This window comes from Epinephelus lanceolatus, chromosome 2 (assembly GCF_041903045.1).
Source record: "Epinephelus lanceolatus isolate andai-2023 chromosome 2, ASM4190304v1, whole genome shotgun sequence".
Taxonomy (NCBI): Eukaryota; Metazoa; Chordata; class Actinopteri; order Perciformes; family Serranidae; genus Epinephelus; species Epinephelus lanceolatus.
The window spans coordinates 39,495,010-39,514,561 of record NC_135735.1 but is presented as its reverse complement, the minus strand read 5'-3'; the positions used below and the strand labels follow the sequence as shown (position 1 = coordinate 39,514,561).

The window sequence follows — 19,552 nt, the reverse complement described above, 5'->3', positions numbered from 1 at the left end:
ACACACTCACAGAAACACAGCCCTGCCAAGCTGATGTGAGTAATAAAGTACTTCAGGCTAACGTATTCACAAATAATTGCTTTAAGTCAGCTTTCTTCAGCAGCCATATTTAGCTGTTTTGTGCTAAACAGCTAGTGTGCACTCAGCTCGTCTGAGCTTGTTTGCTGCAACTGTCTGCCAACTGTTTTATATAGGGGGTTGATGAGAGAGGTGAGATCTAACCAAACAATAAATCAAACCAAAGTAAAACAATGAGCTAAAAAAGGCTACAAGCTGCGTGGAGCCGCAGAGTTTGGGTGTTAATTCTCTGTGTTCATCACTACAAGAGACTCTTTCACAAGACAAGGAGTCACTTGATTCTATGATAACATCAAAAATATCCTTTAATGCAGGTTTGATATCTGTTCAGCAGACTGCCTTCAATCTGTTTTCTATGGTTGACCCCCACGGTTGTACGGTACAGTGGGTGTGACAAATAGTCCCTCTTGGGCAGCAGCAATCATTCAGACAGTTCCTGGGGGACTTCTAAAACAGGTACGTCTGTAGGTCATTTCTAACTACAACTCCAGGAAACTACAGAAATCACAAGACTCGATGCACTGATATCTGTGTCACAAAAAGCTAAAGAGCTTTTCCCAGAGGTACACAACTTCGACGCAATTTACTGCAACAAGATATTTTGGTGCTGTGGATAATACCTGGGCTTATGGGTCAAGTTACAGTGTACATGTCAGGTAATGTCTGCTACAATGGTGGAGAAAAAAATTCTACTTGTATTTTTCTCAACTGATGGAAATAACACAATATCTTACAATTACATGGTTTTTCATGAAGCCAGAGTTAAATGAAACTCAACAAAGGCGAATATTTAGAGCTCCATTCTTCTGTTAACTTAAGAGGGGAATGGGCCTGGGTGGAACTAATGCTTTTAGTGAAACCCATTATCCTCACACAATAATTGACTCAGAGTCTGCACCGAATCACAACATCAAACATAGATTCTTCGTATTTGCAATCTGTTCTCTTAAAACAAGAAAGGTAAATAAAAACCCGTGCATTGTCCATGTACTTCGAGAAAAGGCCTTGTATCCAAACCAAACTCTGTTTCCTTTTCTGGTAACAGAAGAACCTTGAGAAATGACATCCCCTAAGCTCACCCTACGGCCACCCGACACCTGCTTATAGAGATTACACAACCCATTAACTCCATCTAAAACACTGGGTGCAGCCAGCCTTCAGCCGAGCTCCTTAAGAGTCTCCATTATGGCAGAAACTGCCTTTGAACTGCTGTTAGAACTGAATTTTCTTCCTCTGCAGCGGGATGGCCACAAAGAAGCAGCCACGTTCAAGTGCACAGCCATCACAAATGAGCCAATAAATCAAGAGACAAAAGCCCCTCAATGCAGGGATAGGAGCAGCGATACGCCGAGTCAGGCTTGTGAATGGACCTGTTATGGCTTCTGCAGGTCCCCTGGCTATCAAAATAAGCCATGATAGCCATGTGACTGCAGCGTGAATGTGAGGATGAACAGGATTAGCTTCACAACTCATTAATCGGACTACATCTTTCCCAATCAACAGCTGAGAATTCCCAAACACCACCACATGCACAGGAAAGACTAAGACTACTGTGCACTGCCTAATATTAAAAACTTGTTTTGCAGCTTTGTCTCTAAATCTGTTGCTTTTGTCTGTGACAAGGTCTCTCTTGGGGGGAGAGGTACTTGCTCTCAGTGGGACTCGCCAGTTTGCCATCACACATGATTCAATAATCCTCTCTGGATAGAGGTGCATCCAATGATGTTTAATGTCACAGTCAAGTAAACACCACTTTGGGTCCAATATGAGCCGCAGGAACAGCTTCACTGAGTGTAGTTACTGGGATAAGGAGTCTTTTTGGAAGATGATTGTAGTCTGACAAAACGTAAAGGTGCCCTCTAGAGTTTTCTTGTTAATAAAGTTTCTATTGTTTGAGTGAACCAAGGCGTTTAAAAAACAAACATTGATGCATTCATGCTTGGAAACAATAGTATAACAAATCCATTGCAAAAGTATACAACTATTCAGGGTTTTTTTTCATACGATGCATGCCTCTACTTCTCCTACATGTGTCTTTGGCATCATCCTCTAAAAGCATGTAATCATCTTACAAGGTAACCTTTTAAAAATCTTCCAGATCAAAGAGAATTTACTATCGATCACTTTGAATGTGCAAGCGAACAATGAATTGAAGGTAAGAGCAGTAAACAGTGTGCAGATCAGAGGCCTGTGATGGCATCAACATAATCCTTACTGTCAGCGCCACTCCCTCTGAGACTTCCTGTAGGAACACCTCTGTCCTCCTGTCCAAAGGCCACATCTCTTTAAACTACTAAAACAAATGCACGTGCTCAGTGCAGGTCAGGGTTTTTCTGTTGCTGGGAGACCAGTAGGCCTAAGTATTTCACCACCAAAACACTTCAGGAAATAAAAGCAGTATGATTTCAAGCATGACCCACAAGTGCTCACCAGACTCCACCCGGCGACCAACCATGAGCTACGTGCCAATTTGCAGCATAGCATAGCCTGTTCAGTGATTTACAGGGTCATTATCACACCTGTGATGGATGGTGGCCTACTTATCTTATCAACAAAATGGCATCAATATTGGGAAATTAAGTTCACAATGGCTATAATCAGCACTGTCTCTCACTGTACTTGCTGCCCCCACCTTGAAATCAATAAGATATTTTGTTAATATGCATTTTTGACCAACCAAGCTATCAGGCCTTTCCTGCATATTAGAGTCGGCAGTCGTGAGCTTAGAGGAGTGAAAACCACCCGATTCTGAATAAGCTAGGGAAAAGAAACACAAAACGCTTTACCTCACCAACTGCCATTGAGCAATGCACATAATGTGATCATACTGATCAACTCCAAGGTTATTATCTTAACATCATCAATCCTTTTCTGGTTAAATGATGCCAAAAAAAAAGTAGAAGCTAGTAGCTGCCCAGATTTACATAGTGCAGAATCCAGTGCAGCTACTTAAAATTAAAACAGGTCACATTGTTTGAACTCAACATAACAGGCAATGTACAACTATACATCAGTGTTTTATCACCTCAGAGCTTCATGCTGAAATCTTTCTGGGTCAAAAACCTCCCACTGGCCATTAATTAACCTGAAGAATGCCAATGCCGAACCACACTATGGGGACATTAGTTACCTGGGGCTGCTTCTTCATGAAGCTTTTTGAATTAGGCTGTGTGCTATGTGTGCAGAGAGCTGCAGTCAAGGACATGGAGACACCTGTAAAAAGGGACAGAAGCCCAATTTAGACCCGAGTTGTCATCCAACACCAGGGCTCCATGATGACAACAGAGACAGGACCTAAGTCTCAGAGACAGGCAGGACTAAGTTTGTACCTCACCTATGCAGGCGTACCCACTCTAAAACTTGACAAGGACAACCTGGCCTGAATATCTTACTCTTTCTGCGTGTTTTGGTCTATTTTTCCATAGATACATGAATCTGACAAACATACGAAACATCACCAACAGGCATCTTTGTCTCGACATAAAATCCACAGGAATTGTTTTCCAATTGTCAACAATAACACTAAGAGCCTTTGACAAACAATGTTTAGGGGTTCAATACCCAGTTGGGCATCTTGCTTTAGATGTAAGGCCTCATGGTGCAGTAAGGAGCTTTGGATAAAAACCTCCACCAAATGGCAGACAGAGAGTGCCAGGGAGAGCTTTCAGGCTGATTTAAGCCTAGTGAGAGACAGAGTTCATATGAACTGTCCAACAGTTCATTCTTAACTCCTCTTAACGTCCCTTTTTTCTTGTATTATCAACCTGTCTTATCCATGTCATTCCCTTTTTATTAGAATTGGATATGGACTTCAAATCAAATTTTGCATTTTTGCTGAAAGACTAAATGAGACTAGACATTTTTTGGCTGAAAGGCTTGTTTGCCTTTTCTGTCCAAATAAGAGTTTCATTCCAAACATGAACAACGTCTGACTCATAATGCGAGGCTTCTAAGACTCTCAACAACCATATCACTCAAATTCAAGAAGAATTCACAGGTACATTCTTGTAAGCAGCTAGTTTCCAAAGTGGATACATAACATTTGAAATCACAGCCTTCAAATGTGTCACACTGAGGGAGGATTAAGGCTCTGTGTGGCTCAGCTGGGTTTGATGTTTAACTCAGACGTTTGTTTAACCTCTCACGCTTTCTCCCCTGGTTAACCACTAGTTACTGGCCTACCACTACAACATGTCACACACTGACTAAAATCCCCTCTAGCACAAAACCCCAGAGAGAGCAATGTGCGTCTGCTCTGTGTTGAACCCTTGTGTGATTCTTTTTACGGTTCACTATCAGCCCTGCTCTTCTGGGGAACGGCTAAATTAGTCAGGGCTACGTCACCTCCTCAGCAACGCCACCACAGCAACTTGGACACACAATGTTGACTACTATTTAGATAGTCACGGCTGTTTGATTTAATCAAACCTAGCTATTGTCTCCATGGACAGATATGAGGCCATCGTGGTGATGTGACCTCACCCTGCCACACAAAAGCCGCCTCTGTGCAGAGACTGCACACAAACGCTGGCTGACAACACAAGGCTGGGGGATGAAAGGTCTCCTCAGTGTTTGGTGACAGTTATTACCCTCTCCACTGAAACCAAATACCTGTGGGCCCAGATAGCATTATCTTATTGTGAGGCACACTGGGGGCTGGCCTGTAATCAGGGCCTGGGCCTTGATCAGCACTCCTCCCCAGGTTTGATGCCACCCCCTCCCCTCTGTTTCCACACCATGAAGCCACGAGGTGCTCTGTAGACATTTTTATAGGAGTGGTTCAATAATTTGGGAAATCTGTTGAAGTGCTTTTATGCCAAGAGTTAGATTAATACCCCTGTCACATCTCTATGGTAAATGTGAAGATAGCAGCCAGCTAACGTCGGGGAAACGGCTGCACAGGAACTATCCAAAGCACCTCTAAAGCTCACTAAGATGTTGAATTTTCAGTACAAAAACCAATATGTAAATTGACAATTTGTAGATTTATGGTGGGGGGTTACGTGCCAAACTACTTCCTTGTCAGGACCTGCTGCCAGGCAACCAGGAAGTTACTGATCCTAACCAAGAAAGTGGCTGATACACAACTAACCAGAAACCCAGGGAATGTCGTTTTTGTATTTTGGGTTTTGTATAGACATAAACAAACAAGATATGACGTGGTAATTAATGAGCCAGGCTAGCTGTTCGCCCTTGTTTCCAGTCTTTATGCTAAGCTAAGCTAAGCTAGCTGGCTGCTGGTGGTAGCTGCATACTTATCATGAACTGTTTTCCACCAAAATCATCGCATGTATGTGGGTTCTTTACATGTGGATTCCCATTGCCAGAAGACGAGTATGCCTTTTTGTTTTTTTATGGTGTATCACATTCAACATTGCAGACGCACTGGAAAACAGGGTCGGTAAACAGTAGAAAACAGCATGGAGGTGAGTGAAAATGTTACGATGTACTATCTCTCTCTTTCAAATTTGGCGTCAACTAATCTGGAATGGATGGAATTAGTGACTGAGAAGCTACTGATGGAGGAGTGTCTACCCTGGTGTCATGTTTCCATTCCTGCCATCGAACCCGGAGCCAATAAAAACCTGTGACGACTGCAAAGTCATTTGTCCCGGGTGTGAATGCCAATTGTATCTGATTGTAGCCTTTCCCACAAAGGACATAAGCCTGATGTTAAAGGGTTTTTTTCCAGTGGGAAAGGGTATATAGTATATAGACATGTGAGTGGTATCAGTCCTCTTGTCTTACTCTTAGCAACAAAAGGAAAAAACAGATTTCCTAAAATGTCAGACAAAGCAAATAAGAGTGCTGCTGCTGCCTGTCTAAGGATGGTGACCCCATCAGAAAGAAGAGGCATGGGCTAACATTTAGAGTGATATTTGAAAGATGTCATCACTGTCCGATACACTAAACACTTCAACGTGGCCCAGAACCTGCAAAAGGATAAATATGCTGTATACCTTTGCCCACGTGTAAACGTTCAACACATTACAAAATCAACAGGGCAATTTCTGTTACTTGAATTCAGCTGCACTTGGCAATCCAATTTTTCACAGGATCCTGATGGGTGATAGCTGGGTGAGCGATGTGGATTTCAACTTATTTACAGAGGCAGACACTAGTGCGAAATCTCTCAAAATGATCAATACAACATTGCACCGTCAACTTGCTGCACTTATTCATTGAACCGTGGTGTGTGAAATAACAAACTGATGTTGAAAAGAAGACAAAATAGGGGCTGGGGAGAAAAGAAAACACACAGAAACACAGGATACATCAGAGTTTGAGAAAAGGAAAGTGGCTGTTAGTCCCATTTGAGAGGTAAGAGGTTTAGCCTGGAGAATCCTGAGCAAGGCAAACCACAGTCTCACAGCAGGCCGGATCAGATTAACTTTACCTCCACTGCAGGAATGGCTGATGTGTATTGTTAGATCATGTCAATTAACATACCAAACGACATGCATGATAATAGCATGTACATCTCCAACTCTGATCATGACCTCATAGCGACTTTTTGGTTAGTACTATCATCTCACTGCAAGAAGGCTCTGGGGTTGAACCTCAGCTCCAAGTTTGGTCAATCAGAAACTCTAAATTGCCCATAAATATGTGTGTGTGTGTGTGTGTGTGTGTGTGTGTGTGTTTCTGTTTGTGTGTGTTTACCCGGTGATAAACTGGTGACCTCTCTAGGGTCTTTCCAACATTTTCATTAACAACCAGATGACACAATTCAACCCACTCTGTTTCTTTGAAATTGTTAAGAAAATAGCCAAAGAAGTGTGAAACTAAAACCACTGCAGTGGTTTTGGGAACTGAATTGCCAGTTTTGTGCATGAGTTGCTCACTTCCCCCACTGATTGCCGGTCTATGTAACAAGCATCAGCCCACAGGAACGCTCTACTTCTCCAACAGGAAATGTATAAAGGGATGGACTTCTAACTGAGACTACTTGTGATCTAACTGCGCTGAAGTAGTCCACCTTAAGAAGTACTGTAACTGCTGATTGTTAAAGAAGCTTAAGTATTAGATCAAATTGCAAATATACTGAATAGAAGATCCTGTCTTATCACTAAAGGAACTACTGACACGTGCTCTGTATCTTTAAAAAGGGGAACTCCACCAATTTTACCCATTAAGATCAGTTTACTCATCACAAGGAGTATAGCACAGCCTGTGAAAACAGTTGTATGACGTCTTTTGTGGCTCTGATGGAACGTCTTAAAGTCCAATAAAGTGACTCTGATGAAGTTATCATTTAATTAAGTATCACATTAAAACTAAGAACCATGTAGTTCATCACAATGTGTCATGACACCCTTGTGATTTTACATTTTCACAACATTTGACAATACGTAATTACCTACATTCTGGTCCCTTTATCTTATACCAAGCACACTGGTTACTTGCAACCAATCACAGCCTTTGAATGCACAACATAAACCATGTGACCAACAAGAAAAATAGAGAACAGAAAAACACAGACCACCTAACAAAAAAAAAAACTGTGAACAAAGTGTAACAGCCCAAAACCTCAAAGATGGTGTCTCAACAAGAAAGCTTTAATTGATCTTTTTTTTTTTTCATTTGAGGAACTTTTATAAGTAATTTTGTTATAAAAGAAATCCTCAATTAAAATGAATGAAGCCACCATATTCCATCCTTTCAGAAATATATCAGGTATTTCATAATAACCATAATAACAAGTAGTTTTATGTAATACAGTAGGTATTAATTCATAGCCTCCACACACAAACAACTGGCTTTTGATGAAATGTTTGTGCAGAAATAAAATGTTAATTCCCCATAAGCAGAGCACACTCACAACCTAATTTAACAGCAGACTCTTTGGTCACAAATGTTGTTATCAAAACCATTAAGCGTTATCACGAGGCAGACGTTGCTAGGCACGGAAGGTGCATCACAGTCAAACTTTGCCCTGGGGAATATTATCAAAACACAAACAAGCATGAAAACCTTCAGAAACAGTGTGTAACTTCATACATAATGTTTCGCTTTAGTTGACATCACCACCTATAACCTGAGAGCTGCTTGTTAAATTGTTTGTCTGTCACCTCACACTGCTGAGCAACTTTTAAAGCAGCACATCAATGTATCAATGGCAACCTTACCCGCAGTGTATTTGGTGATGACGGCTGCGAGCAGAGTCCTTCAGGTGCACATTAAATTCATTTTAAGTCCATCAGAGAGAGCAGGTGTGTTTATACTAGGCAGGTATCCCGAGTAGCGGGCATGCGAGCTCTCACCACACTGATTACACTGAGCTAAATATGGCTTTGTGCTAACACAGACAGTAGGCAGATCAAAGCCCTGATGTCAGAGCAGAGAGGCGGAGCCTTCAGGCCACAGGTCAGGTGTCTGTTGCAACTGCAATGGTGGAACTATCGCTATCTTGCCTCTGCCTTGTGAACATATCCTTAATAAAAGTGTTGAAGTTTGGAGCATGTGCAGACACAAGTTTCTCTGTCTCGTATCTCTCTGTCAATCAGACCAAATAATCAGCAGCAGCGAGAGTGCTATGCTAGGATAACATACAGAGAGGGGTTCAAGGCTGTGTTTTGGTGTTGGTGGAAAAATCCATTAAACAGCATGGTCAACAGCTGCTCAACCTCAACCATTTAATTATAGGGAGACTGAGATACATTACATATTGGTCATGATTTTCATGTTTTTCTGAAAAAGTACCAGAGAAGCAAAACAGGCCAGTGGTGGAAAAGTATGCAGATCATTTACTTAGGTAAGAGTTGCAATGCTACACTACAAGAACTGCTGTTAAAGCTGCAACCTTCACCTGATTACTCAATTAAACCCTTGACTGAAAATGCATCTGCAACAATTCTGATAATCACTTAATTATGTCAATTAAAAAAACTTAAGTGGTTCCAGGTTCTCAGACGTAAGACTTTGCTGCTTTTCTCTGTCTCAAATGACAGGGAAATTAATATTTAGGAGATTTTGATTGTTTGTCAGACAAACAAGACACCTGATAAATCATTTTAGACTCTATTATGTGATAAGTACTTGTTACTTTTATGTTTTACAGACAGCTGTATCTAAATGAGATGATTTCTTGAGAAAATAATAGGCAGCTTAATTAATAACAAAAATAATCATAACTTTAAATAGCAGCATAGTGTATTTTAAGTATCAAAATTGAAAGAAATCATTATGAAGCATCGTCTCTGTCAGTGCATTAACATGGAAACAGAACTTTAATGTTGCAGCTGGCTGATTTTAATTTTAACTGATTTTTTTTCCTTTTTTGTGGGTACTGAAATCTATCACAATGCAAAATACAGTACAGGCCAAAAGTTTGGACACACCTTCTCATTCAATGCGTTTTCTTTATTTTCATGACTATTTACATTGTAGATTCTCACTGAAGGCATCAAAACTATGAATGAACACATGTGGAGTTATGTACTTAACAAAAAAAGGTGAAATAACTGAAAACATGTTTTATATTCTAGTTTCTTAAAAATAGCCACCCTTTGCTCTGATTACTGCTTTGCACACTCTTGGCATTCTCTCCATGAGCTTCAAGAGGTAGTCACCTGAAATGGTTTTCCAACAGTCTTGAAGGAGTTCCCAGAGGTGTTTAGCACCTGTTGGCCCCTTTGCCTTCACTCTGCGGTCCAGTTCACCCCAAACCATCTCGACTGGGTTCAGGTCCGGTGACTGTGGAGGCCAGGTCATCTGCCGCAGCACTCCATCACTCTCCTTCTTGGTCAAATAGCCCTTACACAGCCTGGAGGTGTGTTTGGGGTCATTGTCCTGTTGAAAAATAAATGATCGTCCAACTAAACACAAACCGGATGGGATGGCATGTCGCTGCAGGATGCTGTGGTAGCCATGCTGGTTCAGTGTGCCTTCAATTTTGAATAAATCCCCAACAGTGTCACCAGCAAAACACCCCCACACCATCACACCTCCTCCTCCATGCTTCACAGTGGGAACCAGGCATGTGGAATCCATCCGTTCACCTTTTCTGCGTCTCACAAAGACACGGCGGTTGGAACCAAAGATCTCAAATTTGGACTCATCAGACCAAAGCACAGATTTCCACTGGTCTAATGTCCATTCCTTGTGTTTCTTGGCCCAAACAAATCTCTTCTGCTTGTTGCCTCTCCTTAGCAGTGGTTTCCTAGCAGCTATTTGACCATGAAGGCCTGATTCACGCAGTCTCCTCTTAACAGTTGTTCTAGAGATGGGTCTGCTGCTAGAACTCTGTGTGGCATTCATCTGGTCTCTGATCTGAGCTGCTGTTAACTTGCGATTTCTGAGGCTGGTGACTCGGATGAACTTATCCTCAGAAGCAGAGGTGACTCTTGGTCTTCCTTTCCTGGGTCGGTCCTCATGTGTGCCAGTTTCGTTGTAGCGCTTGATGGTTTTTGCGACTCCACTTGGGGACACATTTAAAGTTTTTGCAATTTTCCGGACTGACTGACCTTCATTTCTTAAAGTAATGATGGCCACTCGTTTTTCTTTAGTTAGCTGATTGGTTCTTGCCATAATATGAATTTTAACAGTTGTCCAATAGGGCTGTCGGCTGTGTATTAACCTGACTTCTGCACAACACAACTGATGGTCCCAACCCCATTGATAAAGCAAGAAATTCCACTAATTAACCCTGATAAGGCACACCTGTGAAGTGGAAACCATTTCAGGTGACTACCTCTTGAAGCTCATGGAGAGAATGCCAAGAGTGTGCAAAGCAGTAATCAGAGCAAAGGGTGGCTATTTTGAAGAAACTAGAATATAAAACATGTTTTCAGTTATTTCACCTTTTTTTGTTAAGTACATAACTCCACATGTGTTCATTCATAGTTTTGATGCCTTCAGTGAGAATCTACAATGTAAATAGTCATGAAAATAAAGAAAACGCATTGAATAAGAAGGTGTGTCCAAACTTTTGGCCTGTACTGTATGTTATAAGACGATCATATATTTTTTATGTGCAATCTCAATCTGCAAAGTAACTAGTAACTACAGCGCTATTTTTAAAGTGTAGTAGAGTAAAATATACAATATTTACCTCAGAAATCTAGTGGAGTAGTAATATAGTATAAATTATTTAGAAGTAGCCTAAAATGGAAATCCTAAAGAAATGTACAACAGCCAATCAAAAATACATATTTTCCTCTTATCTGTAGCGCTATTTATCAGTCTAGATAGTTTTGGTGTGAGTTGCCAAGAGTTAAAGATATCGGTTGTAGTGATGTCTGCCTTCTCTCCAGTGTTATGGAACTAGACGGCACTCGGCTTGCGGTGCTAAAAACACCCTGAAAAATTCCATTTGAAAAACTCATCAGTAAAATCTCTTTCAAGAAATCATGATCGGTTAGTCAAGACAATCCACAGACCCTGTTGTGAGCAGTTTCACATAGGAACTATTTTCTGTCTACCGAACTACACCCGCCAACTGTATCACTGTGCAGAAGGAAGTGTGCATCTACTCATGGACAAGAGACTTGTGCTTGAGAAAGTAGCAGATATAAGCATCAATGGCATCCTTCTCAGCTGAGCTGTAATCTGAGCTAGCTCAGTGGTGCTACATGAGCCAACAGTAGATTCACAATTCCTTCTGTGTGATGATATCTGTGGATTATCATTAGTAACCGGATCATGATTTCTGGAAAGAGACATTGCTTTTTGAGTTTTTGAAATGTATTTTTTGTCTCTTTGAGCACCACAAGCTGAGTGCCATCTAGTTCCATTATACTTAAGAGAAGGGAGGCATCTCTACGGCTGATATCTCCGACACTCGGCAACTCACACCAAAAAAATCTAGACTAATAAACAGCTCTACAGGTACGAGGAAAAATATTTTTGATTTTAGGGTGACCTGTCCCTTTGTTCTGTGTTGAGTTGTAGATGCTGACTATGAACCACAATGTCCCCAGTTTGAATTTGGCTGGTGGCCTTTGTCCTCCTGTCAACTCTCCACTATCGCTATCTAATAAAGTCATAAAACGCCAGAGAAATATTTTCAAAAATGCACTATGTGCTGGACAGAATACATTTTTTATCAGCAGTATAGAGGGATCTTGGTGTCTGGGGAGTCTGAAAATCTCTTGCAACAAGGAACAAACTTTGTCCCTGTCACACAGCAGACAGAGGCTCAGTGTGGCCTTCTCTATACCTGGCATTAATGTAATTTCCATCCATACTGAGTGTGGCTAGATTCAGTTCACAGGTAGGAAACACCACCTGTATACATACTGAAATCTGATTTCAATATGTCCACAGGAGAAGACCTACTTCAGATAGCTTTGAACCAAACAGTAAATAACCCAGCAGGTTTGTACTCCATCCATCCTGACAGTCCAGTTTTTGCAAGTATCTATTTGCATCATTGTATTTGAGCCCCCACCATCTTGTGTTTGTTTTGTGTTTGCTTCCTGGTGAGTCAGCACACAAAGGTTTATTTCTGTCTATATGGAGACTTCAGTCAGTTAATCATTGTTGTCATTGCAATGAAATGCAAGTCTGGCCACTTCTGGAGGATATTTCTATTATCAGACCTCTGTGTGATTGCACTTTATGCATTTTTTACAACATCCAGTCTGGTCAGAGTGCAGATCTAAACAGTATTGTGTCATGGGTAATGTACAGCACAGCACTGCACATACATATGCAGCAACTGAAACAAGCAACAAACGTCTTATTTTTTTAGCATGCTTTGATCAGAAATTTGATTTAAATCCACATTTAGACAACTTGTTTTGGTATCGGTGCCACAATTCAGAAGTTTCACGATACACTGCCCTACCTTTGGAAACAGGTCTTTCAAACCACCATCCTGTTTACCTGCTGCATATTTTCCTATGAGAGATTCATAAGCAACAGAAACTTTATTTCATAACAAACTTCTAGCGAGCAAAGTTGACAATTTTTTGAAGAACGATGCGGTAGCACCACAGGCACGGTAACAATTAACAGCAAAGTCTGCCCGATGAGTCCCGAGAGGAAAGAGACACCACCCCGGGGGCACAAAATGTGCATGAGCTGCAAAGATGGCTGCTGTTTTGGAACAGTGAGTGCGGCTGCTGTTTGGCGTGCTGAGAGGATTCCAGTCTTAACAAAAACTGAGTCAAGGCCTTATTGTGAATATCAGCAGGGAATTAAGCAGTCGCCCTCCCAGGCATACAAAACCCATCCCACATCATGAACTAGTACCTGTTAGACTTCCTCTAATGCTTCCATTCTATAGTAAATACAGTGTAATTACAAGGCTGACACTGTGCAAATCCTCCATCATCATTAAATTAGGGGGTTTGTGAAGATGAGAAATTGACTGGGTTCAGCTTGGAGCCAGCAGAATCCTCATGGTAATTTACAGTACTCTCAATGGGAGGCCAACTCCTCTTTCATTTGTCTCTTGTACTGGAGCTAAATACTTATTTCTGACTGGGACGGCCTCACCACTGCGCCTAAAGTTTGCTGAAAGAGACACATAGAGAGTAGACTAATACGCTTTTGTTAAATGGAATCACTGTGTAGTGCTCTCCTGATAGCTTTGTGAATAAAAATGTATTTGCGTATGGATGTTTGGCAATCTAAGAACTCAACTGCATCCCTGTCTGCTGCTGCTTACTGATGCTTGTAGTCAGTAAAATGTGTTAATATTTCATTCTGGGATGAAATTCTTGCTTTCATATTTCTAAGATTGTCATTATAGACTTACCCAGTGATTAAAAACTTGACTCTGACAACATAATGGCTCTGATATTTAGGACATTTAGGAGTATATGGGGTTCTTTAAAAGACAGCAGCACTTACTATAACTTCTTAAATTCAACATTTCAAAACTAAAACCTTAACCTGTTCATTTAAATCACTGTACTGTGAAAACCCCATAATCTTAATTGTGGAGACCTAATTTAGGAAACCTACACCTTGAACCAACCTTAAAAACGGACTTGTTAATTTCAGTCTTGGAAAGTAGTCATCATTGAGATTTTTTTTCCCAATGTTGCCAAATTACACAAACATGTGCATATTAGACTGGCTCTAAAGAGCAGAGTCAAAATGTGGCAAATGAAGGTTAATGATCTGAGTGTTCAATGGTTCAAATCCAAGGACTTACTGAACACTCTTCCCTCTACAACTGGCCAACATCCTAATAAGCAAGGCACGGAAAGCCAACAATCTCCACTGGGGTGTCTCTGTAGCAGCCACCAGTAGATCACTAAAGATGTAATGGACTGTTCCCAGTTTGGAACTGAATGTTAATGTGAAGCTCAAGCAAACTTCCTTTAAGATATAAAAGTTAAAAATTAGCAAAGCATTTCTGGTGATACTGTAAATCAGGCACACCCTTGAGACATTTCAGGAAGGAGTATGAACAGGTGTATTTCCTCCTTTCACATTGTCACGTCCTCTGCAGAATATCATATGAGGATGGTGAATACTTGGCCTACATACAAAGGCTGAGACTCACATTCACAGGCCAGTCCCACAGTGGAAAGCATCCACACGGAGAAACAGACAGAGGCAGATGACTAGGCTGCCCACTAGACTACAGAGTCGCAGAGACTGAGTCAACACTGACTGTAAGAATCTCTGCAATGTTTGAGGAGTCAAAACCAGTGACTACAAGGGTCATACCACTACAGTATGCTGGAGAGGTGATAATATGTGTGGCCATTCATTGTAATCCATACTCTCAGACAGAAAATAAAGAAACATTTCTATGAAGTAGGAGGTAATAAAACAGGTTTTACATGCTCTAATCCTTCCAGCTGCTCCTTCCTGCTAGTGGGGCTCATTATTATTAGTAGTGTGCTTGTTAAGACAGTGTAAAGCATACAAACATTTGTCAGATTAGTATCAATTTTGAGGCAAAATATCATTTTTAAAGAGGCCAGAATGATATAACATCAGAACATCCTAACATTTCTAACTGTCTTTAAGGAAACCAGCTTCACAGTCTTAACTGGCTACTACACACTGAGTGGAATATGGCCCAAATAATCCTGGAAGTGAAGATGTACTCCATGTTGTGACTTCCGAGCAAACCTATGGGTGTGTTACAACATGGGAAACCAGAGGGCGGCCATGTTTATGCGCCTGGCTCTTTGAACATGTTTGAGTGGGTGAGGTCAAGCGAGTGTAAATGAATTAGTAGGCTACTGTTTTTCTTTACATGTGTGCAGTTCCTCCCACTATCGTGAAATATAAAGCTTGTGCAACTGAACTTCCTTGATGAGGAAAGAATAGCTCCATAGAGATTTGAAGTGTATCTGCGCAGCCAGACGCTGACTTTATAATGATCTTATTGTGCTTAATGAAAGGTTTATATAAGCTATTGGTAATTACTCCAATATGCACGGTTAAATAGGGTGAAGTCAGGTAAAATGGGAGAAAATTAGGTTTTACATCTTGGACTCTTAAAGCAGCCAGCCACCAAACATATTATTGCATTGTAACTAAATGTGCTTTACATGAAACAATGACTTTTATTGGTCTGAATTAACTAGGATGCACAGAGCAAAGATTTAAAAAAATATCTGGTTCCAGAACATGCCAGGTGAGCCATGCTGCACCGCAGGAACCACCCCCGAAGGACAGAGTTCTGGAACTTTTACGGGGGCTAAACAAGTCCCTGCCTCGGGGTAGGTACTCAGAACGGCCCCGAAAGACTCCCAGCTGGGGCTTGGGGATTACTTGAGGCCCGTTTCCACTGAAGAAGTTCCTGGTACTATTTGGGGGGCAGGAACTACTACAGGAACGTCCTCTCACTCGGCCCTCTCAACCGCCGTGTCTCCACTGAGAGAGCGGAGTACGAGGAAGGTTCCTGTAAAGTTACGGGGTCTCAATGTGACGTAATCGTTGCGCGACCATTTTGACCGGGGCGACGTAGGGACGTTGTTAGCTGTTAGCCGATAGCGGTGTCTGTAATAACTCATAATGACTAACTGGAGTAGTTTCATGTCGTATCCGACAACGGGAGGCTTTTAACAGATGCTGTTGTGAGCTGTTCCTGTCAGCTGCAGCCACTACTGATGCTTTCTAGACATCGTGATTTCCCATAACTGAATAAATACCACACATAGCAACACAAAACTGCTTTGCTAGCTCAATCATGTTGTAACTAAGATATCCGCTGGAAAAAATATTTTTTTCACGGGCCATTTAGTGAGTTTTTTTTACATGGCGGAGGAAGCTATATGAACAAGCTAATCCTCGTCTGTTGAGTTTTAAAAATGCCGGCTATTTTGTAGCTTTCTGTTCACGTCACATTCCTCCTTGAGTATATCCAATCAGCACCAAGTAATCCCCAAGCCCCAGCCAGGAGTCTTTCAGGGCCGTTCTGAGTACCTACCCCGAGGCAGGGACTTGTTTAGCCCCTGTAAAAGTTCCGGAATTCTGTCCTTTGGGGGTGGTTCCTGCGGTGGAGACACACACCAACGGCCCCGGCCCTGTAAAATTACCCTGAAGTTCCTGCGGTGAAAAAATTTTTTCCAGCGGATATCTTAGTTACAACATGATTGAGCTAGCAAAGCAGTTTTGTGTTGCTATGTGTGGTATTTATTCAGTTATGGGAAATCACGATGTCTAGAAAACATCAGTAGTGGCTGCAGCTGATGCGAACAGCTCACAACAGCATCTGTTAAAAGCCTCCCGTTGTCGGATACGACATGAAACTACTCCAGTTAGTTCAATCATGTTGTAACTAAGACATCCGCTGGAAAAAAATATTTTTTTCAGAGGCCATTTAGTGAGTTATTACAGACACTGCTATCGGCTAACAGCTAACAACGTCCCTACGTCGCCCCGGTCAAAATGGTCGCGCAACGATTACGTCACATCCAGAGACCGTAACTTTACAGGAACCTTCCTCCTACTCCGCTCTCTCAGTGGAGACACGGCGGTTGAGAGAGCCGAGTGAGAGGACGTTCCTGTAGTAGTTCCTGCCCCCCAAATAGTACCAGGAACTTCTTCAGTGGAAACGGGCCTTTTCTGAAAATAAGAGAACTGTAGCTAAAACAATAAGGGTAAATGGTTGTAAGATGTTGCATTTTATCAACTGTTTGACTTACAATCAGAATCTTTTCACAATATACTTTACTTTTTATAGGAAAGGGTAAAATGGGACAAAAGGCTAAATTAAAATGGGGCATTTGAGTGATGTAAAACCAGCATGTTTTTAGGCTGCCTGGTCCAATAACATTATGACTAATATTATTGTGTATTGTTTTTGTCACTTAAAAAATAAAGAAAAAAATCAAAGATGATGCAGTGAGTCCATGTCAGCCACACCACCTTATTATAAGCAATTATTGTTACACACATGCAAGCACACATATGCATGTCCATGTCTGTTGTAGACAATATGGCACCAAGAAAACAGACAGCAAAAAAACAAAACATGGAACACATGGCAGAAAACTTGGACGACCTTTTTGATGAATAGTGAAGTGACATTCATGATTTAATAAATGAATGAGGGTTAAATGGTTATATGGATTTAACCATAAATAGAACAAGAAAACATGACTGTCCCATTTTACCTGAACATGTCATCAGAGTGAGATAGGAGTTATTGATGTGTTTGACCAGCCAAGGTTTCTTAAGTATTTTACTTAGCAAAATATTTCCCTTATATAAATATACCAGAAATATTTAACAAGTTGTAAAAGTGACACCAGAGGTATGCTTCAGAATCTTTTTTTTTATATATATTTTTTTATAATCTACCAAAAAGTGTCCCAAATCACCTGACTTTACCACATATCTGCATTTATCTTATATTCTTAGTCATGTAAAGGGATTTTATATCATACCTGGAGCCTACTGATTAATTATGCAAAGCATTTACTGAGTCTAATATCTCCCTGACTGATTTTTGAAATACAGCATGACATAGCTATTAAAATGATTTCCCAGTTTGACGTTATCACCATACAGAGTGACTCAACATCACGTGTGATTTCTCCTAACATGTACAATGGGATAGCAGCATATCAATAGTAGGGTTCTCCGCTCGTAGTGTCAATTACTTCCCCACGTATAGTTTTATGTATCTCATATTGAATTTATTCATGCTTAGTGTGTTTATCTGAAAGAATAATAGGCCACTCCTTAATGGCATTAACAAGATTAGTGCTAACGAGGTGGTGTCGGGTCATGTTAGCACACCTTCAACTCGTGTAGTATGAATATTACGTGTTTTACAGCTTTTGTATGGCGGGCTATCATTTTACATTTGTGTGGGACAACTGGGTTCGTCCTCGCTGTCGCTGAGTTCACAGAAACGTGAGAAGTTCCCACATCGGCCCTCCAGGCTCTGTATGAGGATGTCATGGCTACCAAGCAATAAGTTAATAACCGAGCGAGCAGCACCCATTAAATAACTCCTCTCTGTGTAAAACACACCGCTGAGAGGTAACAAAGTAACGCCGGGGCTGTGTTCATATCAGTGTACAGTTAACGACGGGCTCCATTATAAATGACTCCTCTTACCTCAAGCAGATGAAGCTCAGTGTGAAGAAGAAGCAGCAGCAGTTTGTGGACGCATAATATTCCTGCTGATGGATGGAGCCGCAGTGTTTTGAAGCTGGGCCCAAATGTCCTTTATAAAAAGTTTGTTCTGGAAAGTGAGATGGATGAGCGGCGGTGTGGGTCTCACACCAAAGTCTGCCCGGTCACGAACAGGACGGTACAGTCCACTTTCTTACAGTTGTTAGTGTTTCCCAGGACAACTCAGTGGGAGGAGTCTGCACGAGGGCTAGGCTATTATAAGCACTATTTGCATTGGGTTTCTCTCAGGAGTCGAGTTCAGACTACAGGAAGTTAATTTTAAGTCACGGGGTAAGCCAGACTAACCTAAGTGATATAAAAAGTATGTGTAGACAACTTGAGGTGGGGTTTTATTATTGGGACTGTTCCCGTTCAAGTCTCGTGGTCGCTCTTCCGTGGCAGGATGAAGCTAGAAAAGTTTTATTGTCATCCTGTGTGTGTGTTTTTCACAATAAAAGGAGGAACTTCAGTAAAGTTTGACTCGCCCCATGAAGATAACTGACGCTTCGCATTGGGTTAGATATATGTTTTCAAACTTTCTTTGTTCTGGACTTTGACTTATTCTTGATTCCGCTGTACTATGTGTTGATTCTGTAACATAGGGATCTAGGGATCAGGGGCGTAGCACTATATTCTGGGGCCTATGCATAAGCAGTCTCTGTTGGCCCCCCACCCTTCCTCTCTTGTTCCATGCCCCTCTTATGCGCTTTTTAATTTATTTATTTATTTTTTTTTACAAAGTCAATTTGCTTTCTTTTTTACTTTATTTCTCCTCTTTTTTGGAACCCAGATTTCCCTTTTTGGGGGAAAGACATCACCATCTATGCTGGTGCTCCCATAGCATAAGCAGTCACTCACCATTCAGAGCCTTTAATGGGAAAGGGGGGCCTCACAGAGCTTCCACTATTTTTCTATAAAATGTTCAGTCTTT

The 19,552-nt window shown here is 41.3% G+C and overlaps 1 protein-coding gene across 7 annotated transcripts in view; it reads right to left on the bottom strand.

Moving 5' to 3' along the window:
• The window catches only part of LOC117245643 (A-kinase anchor protein 13-like), a 147,614-nt gene extending 128,669 nt beyond the window's left edge, over window positions 1-18,945 (bottom strand). For 2 of the 7 annotated variants that reach the window (XM_078161629.1, XM_078161642.1), the window contains exon 1: window positions 18,565-18,944. The gene's annotated coding sequence lies outside the window, so the exon portion shown is untranslated. Of the gene's footprint in view, window positions 1-8,207; window positions 8,364-18,564 lie in introns of those variants that run through there. The other 5 variants (XM_033636139.2, XM_033609121.2, XM_078161635.1 and 2 more) reach the window with 4 other exon arrangements.
• Between the last annotated feature and the right edge of the window lie 607 nt (window positions 18,946-19,552).